This window comes from Ochlerotatus camptorhynchus, unplaced genomic scaffold, assembly GCF_037179485.1.
Source record: "Ochlerotatus camptorhynchus isolate MF236.1 unplaced genomic scaffold, CSIRO-AGI_Acam_v1.1 ptg000024l, whole genome shotgun sequence".
NCBI classification, from domain to species: domain Eukaryota; kingdom Metazoa; phylum Arthropoda; class Insecta; order Diptera; family Culicidae; genus Ochlerotatus; species Ochlerotatus camptorhynchus.
Window position 1 is genome coordinate 281,080 of NW_027040516.1, and position 13,973 is coordinate 295,052.

The following is a 13,973-nucleotide window of genomic DNA, read 5'->3' on the forward strand; positions in this document are numbered from 1 at the left end:
CGCCGATGACATTGACATCATGGCACGGAACTTTGAGACGATGGCGCAAACGTACATCAGACTGAACGCTGAAGCTAGACGGATTGGACTTGCCATCAACGCATCAAAGACAAAATACATGAAAGGAAGAGGTTCTAGGGAAGACAATGTTAGCCTCCCACCCCGAGTTCAGATTGACGGTGACGAAATCGAGGTGGTCGATGAGTTCTTGTATTTGGGCTCACTGGTGACCGCCGAAAATGATACCAGCAGAGAAATCCAAAGACGCATTATGGCAGGGAATCGTGCCTACTTTGGACTCCGGAGGACGCTCCGGTCGAATAAAATTCGCCACCGCACGAAGTTGACTATCTACAAGACGCTGATTAGACCGGTGGTCCTCTTCGGCCACGAGACCTGAACTATGCTCGTGGAGGACCAAAGGAGATATCAAAGCGCCTTTGGTGTTTTCGAACGGAAGGTATTGCGTACCATCTACGGTGGAGTGCAGATGGATGACGGAACGTGGAGGAGGCGAATGAACCACGAATTGCCCCAGCTGCTGGGAGAACCATCCATCGTCCACAAGGCAAAAATTTGGCGACTACGGTGGGCTGGGCACGTCGTAAGAATGCCGCACGACGACCCAGTGAAAATGGTTCTAGAAAGCGACCCAACAGGAACAAGAAGAAGAGGCGCGCAGCGGGCAAGGTGGATCGACACCAAGTAAAAGGCGACCTGCGGACCCTTCGCAGACTACGAGGCTGGCGAAGTGAGACTATGGATCGAGTAGAGTGGAGACGACTTCTTCGGACAGAAGAGGACAACCAGGCCTTAGCCTGATTGGTAAGGTAAGTTTATTTGATCATGAATTACTCTTAAAGGTTTATTCTAAAATTCTGGTGTTCCTATGATATGGTGAATATATTTTTCCCGAATCTCTCGTCGAACTACCGGGTTTTTTCCCGGTTTTCCCGGATCGCTGGCCACCCTGTTATAATTATACGTTTATTGAAAATAAATTAGGGATATTTAAGATGTTTTATCATTTTGCTTTGCTAAATTGTCCAAGCAACAAAATATTGTAAAATTTTCGAAATCGTTTAGAGTTGATTTTATTGACAACATTGAAAAGACTATTATTGCAATGTTAGATCCTTTTATAGGTCTTGGTTTAAAAAGAAATATGTTCAAAATGCTCAGCATTTACCGAAGTAGGAATAATTAAAATTATATCTGACTCCGAATTTAAAAATCTGTCCCTGTCTGGTGAAAATAAAATTCAGATATCGAGCAAAACGTTCGTAGCTTTAAAAAATATATTCTTTGGATCACAATTTATTACCAGCTTTAGATTCCTTAAACAATTTGTAAAACCAATTTATCGCTTTTACACCCTGGTTAATTATTAATTCTGGTTTTATTTCTAACGTTGTTGAGCATGATTCCCGTCATCTTTATCAATAATTTGATTGAGATAACTTGAAACTTTTTTCTAAGAAAATTCTTAGGAAAACTAAAACCAGGGAAATTAAAAAGATCTAGGATTGGAAAATCAGATAATTGTAAAACTTTGCACTAACTTAATTTTAATACGGCTAGAAAAAACTCAACACTTAAAGACAATTCCTAGAGTTTTGAAAGGTTCTTGGCACCCTGGATAAATTATTTATAAACATGTTGTATTTTTATACAAATTAATAAAATACCGATGACATATTCCAAAGTATGACTGAAAATTCAGTTTCGGTTAAACGATGATCGACCTAGTAATACGGTATAATGGTGTTCAGCTAATCGGCGTCTAACCTAATTCTCCATATAAAAAATTTTTACACCTGAGTAGTACATCTTCTCGATTGACCTTAAAAACCGCCCACCAGCAGCAACAGCAGCAAAACGGAGCAATCAAAAATTGAGCTAAACTATAAGAAGCAAACCATACGCTACGAAACAGGAAACCTTCGCCAGTCTGAAAATGCAAATTTTCCGTTATAATGAAATATAAATCATGTTTTGTTTGCTTTTAATTACTATGCGCAAAGCTGCTCCTCCGCAACAGCCATCCACCGACCGGGGCGAGCCCGCTTACAGTTGGGTTTTGGTCCCTATTTGTACTATTCTGTGAAATTGCGTTCCACGTCACGACCCGGTCGGACAATGCAAGCACCGAGATCTATCTGACTGCCCTCTGCATATGGCTCTCGAACTGGTTCGACTTGTAACAATGCGGAGGTGGTGGAGAAGGGCGAGAGAGTGTGGTATATCGACGGTTCTGTCTCTCGATTTCAAGTCCGCCTTCCCCGTACTCACTGGTGGTAATGGGCTATAATGATGAGGCTGCTGGTCAAGCTACGGGGAAGAAAGATGGGCTTCGGTGTATGAAGAAGTTGGTCACCTGGAACTGTTCATAACATGGCTTCGAACGACAAGATTACCGATGTGCACGCGAACTTAATTATCAGTTCGTGGCTGCTTGCGACGGTCGATACTAGTGACGATACTAATTAAATTCCGGTAGAACTGCTGGGGGTTGGTCCCGATCTGAGATCGGTATTCTATTACACAATTTCTCTCGAAGATTTGCAAACGACTTTTGCCTGCACTCTGTGCAAGGTGACTAAACCTTCCGTAAATTTTGTGGGCACACAATCTCCAACATCTGCCCCCTAGCCCGGAGGACATTTTCTCCGTCTAGCTAGAATGAAATCATGAATTATTCAGCACACGCACAATTTCTCCAGAAAGAAGGCAGAAACGATGTCGGAAAAATTGGTGCGACATTTTCGAAACTAGCAGAAAACTAGGCACCAGGCCAGACCATTGACCACACAAGCACAAATGACTTCTACGCTGCTACAATAGGCTCATCATAATAATCAATTCCAACGGACGAGAATAAAAAAAAAAAAGGTGGCAAATTTCGTTACACCCATGGAAATCAATTTTCATTGGGGTTCTAGTTAGAGTAGATTCGTTGTTCGGGCATGTACGCTTATTCGTATTACCTGCTGCCGGTAGGTTGTCGGATGCGAATGCGAACAGCTCAACTGGGTTTAATTAGATGCGATATTTTGTCCACCACGTGACCTACCTCATCGATTATGCTCCAACAGTTGCTCGCGGGATGGGTGTAATTGAATTAAAAATGTGGGTAGTATTGTTACAATACGTGTACGAGTACGATTAATTCGATATGACAATGATTCAATTAGATGGATTGCACGACTAAGAGAACTAACGTTAATTTATATTAATTTTAAATCTTGTTGCGATATTGATTCTTATATTGATAATGAAAGCGAATTGATTATTAGATTATCAAAAATATGCAAAACTTGTCAGCCATACTGATACAGATTTTCAATATTTTGCAGACTTTTGATTTCTATTGTTTTGAGAAATAACAGAAAGTGAAATCGGAATTGATTGATGAGCGTTAAGTGATAGTGAAAGTGAATAATTCTCACAAGATCAATAAATTATCTTTCTTACAACCATCTTTGATTTTTCATTTCAGAAGTCTACAGTAGTTTTTTTTTTAACGATAAACATTGAAATTTTCCTGATTATTGTCTTGCAAACACACTCTTTTGGAATAGTGCCTGAAATTTCGTAAAGTTCTCTTCAGCATTTAGTAGGAACGCTTCCGAGTATTTGTTTGAAAAACATTTGTGAATTCCGATGGAATTCACCTTCAATTTCCCATAAAATGAATACGTCTGAATCACGTTCAAGATTTTAAAACATCGTTGGAATTTTGTCAACAATTTACTATAAATTCACCTCAGAATTTTCTCCGATATTCTCTAAAAAATACTCGAAAGAAGTATTTTAAAATTATCACTAGAATTTGAAAGGAAATCTCATCAGAATTCTCAAAATTCTCTGAAAAATTTCTGAATCCTGCGGCAGGCACAACCCAAGCTTGATCTATGATTTTAAATCTGTATACTTGAAAATCTAGAATCTTAATCTTTTGACCATCTAAACATCTCTCGAATATTTGACATCTGGAATCATAATAACAGGGCTGGTAGCGATCACTGCTGTCAAAAATAGTGATTTTAGTGACCATGTTGAAGAAATAAGTGACAAAATAGTGACTTATAGTTGTAAAAAGAGTGACTAAAAAGTGACTTAAGAGAGGAAAAGTGTTATGTTTTAGACTTATTCAATAAATATCTCATAAACACTTATGTACGATATTTACCTTTAAACCGAAAGATTCAATAGAAAGTTTATTACCAAACCCAGGGTGTCTAATAACTGCAAAAACCTGGAAAACCGGGAATCCTCAGGAAACTTTATTTTTCCTTAAAATACTTGGAAGGCTCAGAGAAATTAATAATTTTATTACTAAGGATTTGTTAAAGAAAATAATGAATTTTAAAATGCAAGCATTTAATTTTTCTCGTTATTTTCATTCACACTTTGAACATTATAGATAGAGTGGATTAATCCTGAGTAACAAATAAATAAATAAAAAACAAAACTAGGCTTGAATTGTTTTTTTTTTGGTTTTTGAACATGCATATTTCCTAGAAATTTTAAATTTAAACTAGTTCTGGACTCAAAAGCGATAATACTTCAAGAAATTTTCAAGAATCTGGAGTCAAATTCCATGCACAGTTTTAAAAGCTCGTGAAATTTTATTAAAATTTCGTAGGACCTCATTTCGAGGAAGTTCTGGGAAAAAAATCTTCCAGAAAAACATCAAATTCAATCTGCTTTCAAGGTAGTTCTGATGGATTTAAGATTTCTTGTTAAGCCTGATAGTTTTGAGTAGAATTTCAAGAAACCCTGAATTGAATTGAAAGCAAATTTTAATGAAAACTCTTAGTAATTTCTGAGGAGAAACTCCTTCAGAGAAAAATTCCAAGGGTCTTCTAAGAATAATTTCTATAAGAATGTGGGAGAAAACGAATCCGGGAATCTTTTTGAAAATACTAAAATGAGGATTAAAATTAAATCTGAGAATAGCTCCATAAAATCTTCAAAGGAATTCGGAAAATAAATTCAGGAGAGTTTGCCAAACAAATTATAAGAAGAAATCTAAAGAATTTGTGAGGAGAAATGCCAAGGAATTCTTAGGAGACTTTCAATGTGAGTAGAATTCCAATGGAAGAAGTGAAATTCAAAAAGAAATCTGAAATGAATGCAATGAATATTCGGAGAATCTTTCCAAAGGGTTTCTTATTGTGGTGAATTTCAAGATATTTCCGGGGAAAACGAAAAGAAAATTGAATTCGAAGCTTCATCGGAATGTAGAGGTATATTTCAATGGAAATCAGAATGGACTATTCCGAGGTCTACAGAACTACTTGAAAGTTCCCAAATTTGTCCTGAAGTTAATGAAACTGCTTTTCAGTTCTTTTTTGTTTGATAAATTAGCCTGCTGCTCATAATACTTCTCATTAAATTTTTAAACTTCTCTTAACTTGATAGGACTTCCTAAAGTTTCCTCAATTTTTTAACGATCATATATCTCTTCTAAATATTTAACAATTCGCTGAAGTTCTTCTTTAAAATTTATGTGACTTCTCTAATGTTAACGGAACTGCTCTGTGGTTCTCGGTTCTTTTCTGAAATTCTCAAAACTTCTCCAAGGTTTTTGCAATTTTCATGAAGCTTGTTGTACTGCGAAAATCTTGGAACTGCCTTAAATTTTCACTAATTTTCTGAAACTAATGGAACTGACCTCCCCCTGAAATTCTTCCAATTTTCGAAGCTTACTAAACTTCTTTCAAATGCTCCCGCATTCTGCTGAAGTTCGCGGATATCCTCTTAAGCTTTATAGATTTCTATGAAGTTCTCGAAATGTTTCTGAAAATCACTGTCCTTCTGTGAAGATTTCAAAGTTTTTCTTAACTTCTGGAACTTTTGTGATCCCGCAATTTTCATGGAATGAGAGCGACATAATTAATATAGTTCAATGATTTTCTCTGAAGTTCTCAAGATTTTTCTGGAGTTCATGAAACTTCCCGTAAATTATAGGCACTAATTTGAAACTTTTTCAATAGCCTAGACTTCCCTGGTGGTATTGAAACTGCCTAAACGATTATTGAATCTCCTCAACGTTCTCTAGACTACCCTGGATTTATCAGTATTTTTTAAGAATCCGCAACTTTACTGAAATTAAATGATTTGCCTTGATGTTTCGACACTTTTCCTTAAGTATTATAATAATTATAAACACTTACTAATTTTCCCTGAACTTATCTATGCTTACCTGAAGTTATCTAAATTTGTATGATAATCCTTCAAATTTGCTGAAGTTAATGGGATTATTCTGAAGCTATCTGATCTTCCTCGAAGTACTCGGAACTTCACTGAATATCATGAAACCATCTAAAAATATCTAGATGTATTAGAAGTTCTCTGGATTTCTTTGAAGCTTGCTAAAAGTTCTCACATTTTTTTTAATTAATGGAATTTCGTTGATGTTCACTAATCAACTAAGCTAAATTTTCACATTTTTTTAAGATCGTGAAATCTCCAAGATATAACACCCTTAAAATACTCTCAAGTTTCCCGGATGTTCATATAATTATTAATTATTATAAAATTATAAATAATTATAAAATTCTCTCGGAGCTTTGCTGAAGTTTCCGGGGATTCTCGGAGTTTCTGTTCATTAACTATGTAGACAGTTTTTTTTAATCCATTATCCATTTTACTTTATAAAGTAAGTGTTAAACTTCAACATTCAATGGATTTGATTGAAAAGCTGTTTCTTTAAAACTGATTGCCATTTCTTTAAAAAAAAGAAAACATATTTTCAACGGAATATGAATATCGGCTCCGCAAAACTACGGCAAATGAGCCTGGAAAAATAAACGCATTATATAAAAAAGCCTTCTTATTATATGCCTGATCCGTTAAAGTTCTGGAAAACTCAGGTAAATTTATTTAGTAGATAGAGAAAGACGATTAAACGTCACAAAGCAAAGAATGATCAATCTTAAAATAAATTCACGCTAAAAAAGTTGAAAATAGTGACTTTAGTGACTTAGCCTTAAAAAAAGAGACTTCTTAGTGACTGGCTTGAAAAAAATGACCAAGTCACTAAAAAGTGACTCGTCACCAGCCCTGTAATAACCGACATCTTCAGACTCTTTGTCTTAAATTCCTGAAAATTTCTACAAAATTGATGTCTATCCAAATAATTTCCTGTAATCCCAAAATATTGAAGGTTTTTGTAGGTCCGTTATCCAGATTTATGTTTTGTGTGAGACTTCGGAATTTGTTCACTTTACACTCAGGTCATTTTTAACACGGGGGATAAAATGTAAATGTAAAAAAAATCGTGGAAAAAACTACCAAATTTTGATTTTTCATATCCTAAAATATTTGAAAAAAAAATAAAGAGGATTTTGATGCCATTCGTAATTATAGCACACATGATCCATAGATATATTTTTAAAAGTTCTGTATTTACACAAAAAATGTGATGTTTTTTTTTAAGAATGCCGGTATTACCTATGTATGGCTTGAAACGGTTAATGTGATTCGAATCAAGTCGATAGGTTGTACCGTTATCGAGAAATCGGTACAAACGTACCGTGTGAAAAGGACTTGAGTGTACCTCTTTTTGGAATTTAAAGTTTCTAAGACAATTTCACAATTGGGCCTAAATGACCAATCCAATCACTACAGAATAAAAAAAATCTTACTGTGACATTCAAAGCTATCTAGCGCTGTATAGATATGTTTTAATATAACTATAATGGTATTTTACAACAACCTGTACTTCCCATAAAAGCATAACAGTCCCATATAGATTTTTGACAGAAATGAGTAGCTGCAACGATATTTTTTCCATTGTTCCGCGAGTGTGGTTATTCGATATAAAAGACATAGTGAATTCGGAGTGGAATTATCGGACAATGACATGTTTTTGGTGTATAGATTTCTATATAGAGCTGGAATTAGGGCCTAACAGCTTTTGTAAACAATGACTTCTCTTGATGATTTCTAGAAATTAGAGGCTCTCCCACGTAAACCAACATCCTCATCGGGTTGAGAAAGACTTCCCTTATCCGATGGTTACGTTGGTCTTCGTGGATGTGCCGTGAATTCCTAGAAATCATCGATAGAAGTCATTGTTTACAAAAATTGTTACGCCCTAGTTCCAGCTCTATCTAGCTTTAGTCTTTTGTTACTTTTTGGAAGTGGAAGTCAAGTTTTTCATGTTGCACGATCGGTCAGTGTCGGTTAGAGGAGGCAGGGTGAAAGGAGTGTTGTCGGGTTCGCCTGCATAGAAGCCATCCTGCAAGAGCTGCTTCTGATTCTCAAAGAAATATTAGAGCTATGCCCCTGCCATTCGCTGCTTATAAGCAATTTCTAAAAAGAAGTAAAACCTCCATTAGACCAATGATGATTCACTCACGTAAAGGAGAAACAAGTTGGAGTGCTGAACCTGTCATGAGATTCGAATCATCGAATTAACTTTACAGAGCCAAGGATTCTTGTTTACTATAGAAAACATCGTAAAACTACAGTCAAAGGGTACAGCACAATAAACACTTTATCTTCCGCTATCTAATAACCCCTGTAACAATTTAACAGCCTTTTGGCTTTCACTCTGATTTATTGTGGTTTTATAACGGCAATAAGCAATCTTTTTAGTTTAAATACAGCATTTAACGGTGCAACAAATGCTTGATTAGTAGTTCAGCTATGCTGTTTTAAAAACCCTTTAAAGTCAGACGAGAAAATCAGAAAGTGTCTGGTTTTAAAAATGAATTTAATGCAGCACTCCATCCCTTTATAAAACTGTTCAGTAAATCTATTGGTATTTGTTTTATTGATGTCACGACAAAATTCTCCATAAAGGTGTGTTATCATCTTAAAAGCAATTATGAAACCGCCCGGTTTCAAACGGGATCAAAAAGCATATATTGATGCGTTTTGGTGTCAATCAAGTGTATCACAAAACAAAATGTGTCCAGTGAAATGTGTGTGATTTATCACATAGAATAATAATAATTATATGAAAGTTATGTGAATGTCAGATAAAAAACATTAATTTCAGAATATCATGTGCGTTAACTTTTAATATGTTTGCAGACAGTGATAGATGCACATGAGGATCCTGTGGAGGTGCCAAGGTGCCTTTATCCTAGACAAGGGGTAAGCTCTAAATTCACTATAATCGTCGTCGTCGTTGGCAGTACTATTTGTATATTTTGAATTGATTACCGGTCGAAAAGGCATATGAATTCTGCATATCTTAATCGTTCGCTACATACCTAAAGAGAACTTAATCGTAGTTTGACGCGAAGCGCTGTGGATTATGAGATGCTGGATGACCCTGGAGGGATCGATTTTGCTTACTGAGCAGAAAATCATGGATTTAACCCCAAGCACTTCCACAGCACAATAAATCGCCACCATCATTTGTATATTTGATATGGAACATTAACGTCGTAAACTATTTGCATATCAAGCGAAAACGTAGTCCTGTATTGTCGCGAAGCGTTATGGTTCTGAGATGCTCGATGACCCTGGAGGGATCGTTTCTGTTTCCTGAGCAGAAAATCATGGGCTTAATCCCAAGCTCTCCGTCGTGACTCTTAAAATTCATGATCACTAAACAAAATGAATATTTTCTTTCGATAGTCGGCTATCGAGAGATTAAATGAACAACAAATAAACGATATATACTTTTGGTTGCATCGCCAATTTGAGGTCAACCTCTGAAACTATTTGAATAACAAGCAAAAACGCAGTTGTGTTTTGTCGCGAAGTGTTATGGTTAAGAGATGCTCGATGACCCTGGAGGGATCGTTTTGCTTACTGAGCAGAAAATTATGGGTTTAATCCCAAGCTCTCCGTCATGACTCTTAAAAATTCATGATCACTAAACAAAATGAATATGTTCTTTCGATAGCCGGCTATCGAGAGATTAAATAAACAACAAATAAACAATACATACTTTTGGTTGCATCGCCAGCTCGAGGTGAATCCTAACCGAATATCCTACCCAACCCTCCAACTCCGTAGCACTTATGAGGGTGTCGCTAAGTCGGTGGCCTCTCGTTAAGTAAGTTCTACATCAACATTTCCTTCCCTATCCCTAGTTATGGTAAAGATGGGCGTGGCCGGGAATAGCGACAGTCATGCTTCTGTTACTCTGAAAGTAGTCTAGCTGAGAATTTCAGAAGAGACGTGAGTGTCGCTAGTATCCAATCTACGAAGTATATCATAACAACGCTAACGCTAACGCTAATCAGGTGTATCACAAAACCTCCCACTATTTACAAATAAAACTAAAAATATGGATCCGCCTAGAGATAAAAAAAAAAAACATAATCAAATGGGACTTTCAATCGCAGAGTCACAAGGAAATGCCAAAGGATAATCAAGTAATAAGTCTAGCAATGCTGTCGACGGACGAGAAAAGGAATCCAATTCCAGTTCTGGAAGGGCAGCTCCGACAAAACCGGTCAACAACAACAGAGCAGCCGACTAAGAGGAGCGATAGGAATACACAGTATATTGTCAATGGCAGCCTTCTCCAGTAATAACGTTGCGATGATGATCCGAATAGCATCAGTGCCAAACTAGGACTGCGGAAAATTGTTGACAGGAAACTCATCCGGAAGAATGGAAACTTTTTGGAAACGATTGCTCAATTCCACCTGTTCTAAGTTATGCATACACACTTCCTGATTGACTGCTTCCAATGGATGATAATCGCCCTTATCGAAGATGCCACGCAACTTGTTCATCCAACGCTGTAGTGGAGGCTCGATGTAATGATCGAACAACAAAACTATCGAAAGATAAACAAATTCTGACGTTTAACTTTTTTCCAGGCTACTTTGCCACCATTAATGCCGTCATAAAACTAAACGGAATAGGATCAAGCAAAGTGGCTTCAGATCAAAACAATTCAGTCTGCAAATTATCTTCATAAATGCCGCATTATAATGTTTTGCATTTGTTAGTGATTTCATGAAAGCAATACAGCTTTTTCACAAATGGCTTATGGAAAATTATTATTTATGCCATCGCCATATTGTTATTGTTTCATTTGCTTTTTTACAATCTTCATTTTTCAAGATGTTTTTCCTTTAAAATTACTTTATTCTCATCAATTCATCAATGAGCAGTAATAGAGATTACGAAAATCATCAAATTGTCAAATCAACGTTTTCCGTAGGCGGACTTATTTTTTTCGATTTTCCGAAGCACTTTTCACATTAGATTTAATCTGTCACCTAAATTTGACCACAATATGAGTTTTGATAATTTTAGTTAATCTTTCACTTTAATGATGAGGAAATTCATGAGGATTTCTGACAGATTCATTTTTGAACAATGAATTTGGCAAGGTCGGACGATATTTCAAAGGCAAATGGCACAAGTATTGGTGCTAAATGGCTTTTATTGTACTTTTAATAAGGATTTCAAATGGTTCTCAATGCATTCGTCATATAACCTTTTTGCAGCAAGTCATTCTTGAAATGTCTCGATAATGTACTCTTTAGAACCTTCTTCAGGGTGGGCCAACTAGACAGATTCTAGTCTTAATGAGGTTTTGGTGGATGTAATAAAGGCAAAGCTATCTTGACCAGGGTCTTATTAATGTTGTTTTATAGAAGCCTGATAGTACTTCATAAAACGTTAAATGTTACTTGGGAATCCTCCTCTATCAGAAAGGGATCCGCTTCCAGTGGTTTCATTGTATGGCAGTATGGCCAACGGGAGGCAGAGCTAAACAAAGAAAAAAAAAGCTTCCATTGCAGCAATGGACGCAAACGTGGTCATCACTCACACACTAATCGCGAAACGGTTGCTTTCCAAAGTCGACAACGCTCTGGTTCTAACTTCTTTCTGTTGATTAAAATTAGACCCGGTAACTTATTGTTTATACTCCAGTTAATCTCAATTCAATTGTCAATTCAAATTTTAGGGAAGGGCGTTTCCCGGTGATTTCTAATTCCCGTTCCAATTTTTCCTGATTTTCCGATTCACTGGTAGCCCTGATGCACGGCCAATTAGACTAACTCAGTTATTAACTCTAATTCATCTCAACATTGTAAAAAGTGGGGTTACTCAGTGAGTGAGTAAATTTTTTTAAACTCCTTGAATATGAGGATAATCGACCAAAATTTTAGTCAGTCTAGGAGTATACTGATAGACTGAGTGAAATATCTCTCGATTTTCCTCATATTCAAGAAGTTTTTCCTGGAGAATCGAAGAAAATTGAACTCATTCACTGAATCCGGCTGCATGTAGCCAAGGCAATTATTGACAGCCGTCTACTCTACGGTCTGGAGCTCACCGCAATGGCCAAGGACAAGCTGTTGCAAGTCCTTGCACCTTGGTTTACAACGGCTACATCCGGGTAGTTTCAGGTCTCCTGCCCCCGACGCCGGCCGACACAGCCTGCGCTGAAGTCGGGGTACTTCCTTTCCGGTTTCGAATCGACACCGCAGTCGCCATCAAACCGGCTGCCTACTTGGCAAAAATATCGAGTAACGAATGGATCTATCTCCTCGAGGAGGGGAACAGAATCCTCCGTACAGCAGCCAATACCGACCTATTGGCGGAAGGCCAAGAGCCACTGGCTGGGAGGAAAAAGTTGGCAATCGAGACCGTTAAACAGGAGGCAGAAGACAACTCGGCGGCGCTCAGACATTCCGTCGCGGAGATGCTTAACTCCGGGTACTCCAGGCATACGCACCGTTTTACGGACGGGTCCAAATCGCAGAACGGAGTTGGGATAGGCATTGCGGGAAAGATCTCGCCAACGAGCTTGAGCCTACCGCTACAATGCTCTGTCGACCGACCAGTCCTAGTCCTCACTGATTCACACAGCGTAATTTCTGCTCACCGGTCCAACATGCCCACTCATCCGTGGATTCGGAGGATCATCAGACATGCCCCCCCTCCCCAACACAGTATTCGCTTGGGTTCCGGGGCATTGTGGCATCACTGGCAACTCCGACGCTGACATACTGGCCGGAGCGGGACCATCTGGTGCCAGGTACACCAATGAAGTTCCCCTTCCGGACACCAAGCGATGGGTCGAAACTTGCATGCAGGCTAGGTGGCAAGAAGAATGGTTGGAGAACCAAGGCCCGCTTCTAAGGAAAATCAAGCAGAGCACGCGCCCATGGAAGGACCTTGGGAACCTGAAGGAGCAACAAGTCATCTCCAGGCTTCGCACAGGTCACACCCGGCTCTCACACGATTTCGACGGAGGAGTTTTCCGCAAGCCCTGCGTCGTCTGTAATAGTCCAGCCTACGTTGAGCACATCCTCTGCGTGTGTCCTTTCGGGAAATATCGGCCACATACTGGGCGACGAACCTTCGATCCTGGCTACCCTGATCTCCTTCCTGAAGGACGCTGGTTTGTTTTTCAATGTTTGATTCCTTCCTTTCGGCCGTCGGGCATCTCTACCGGACGGGGGCACCGCCTTCCACGGTGGAGCTCTGCCTTGTTCGTATTAGTCAATAAGTTAACTCAATGTCAATGGTCTAGTTTGTTCTTCTGTGTTTCCCAAATTTTAAATGTCGTCCAACCAAAACTCTGTAAATTCCAACTGTGTTTTTTTTCCCAAGGCAGGCCTTATACCTCTGATATTTTTCCTGCAAAGTGAAGAACTAGCCAATGGCTGAAATTCACTAAAAAAAAAGAAGAAGAAATGGATAAAGCTACTGTGAAATTCCTGAAGAATTCTTCATGAGTTTTGATAATTCAGGAATTTCCATTTAAATCAGCATGAAATTTCTTGTATAACTTTAAGCATTCATCTGAGAATTGGGTGAATTTTAAATCTCTTCACATGTTAAGGAAATTTGTCAAAAAATCTTTAAACTTTCCGGAATCCAAAAAATATTGTAAAGAATTCTGGAAATCGTGGACTTCTGAAAATGTCAGCCATAGGTAGTATCTCATAAATCGACAATATTGTATGCAGTTATCAAGCAAGCTTCTAAACAATTCCACTGTTCATGCTAGGATCAACTGAAAATTA

At 38.0% G+C, this 13,973-nt stretch overlaps 1 protein-coding gene across 1 annotated transcript in view; it reads right to left on the reverse strand.

Annotated features, from left to right (window-relative positions):
• LOC135707395 (metastasis-associated protein MTA1-like) overlaps nt 1-13,973 on the reverse strand; it is a 270,524-nt gene that overhangs the window by 75,243 nt on the left and 181,308 nt on the right. The window lies entirely within an intron of this gene.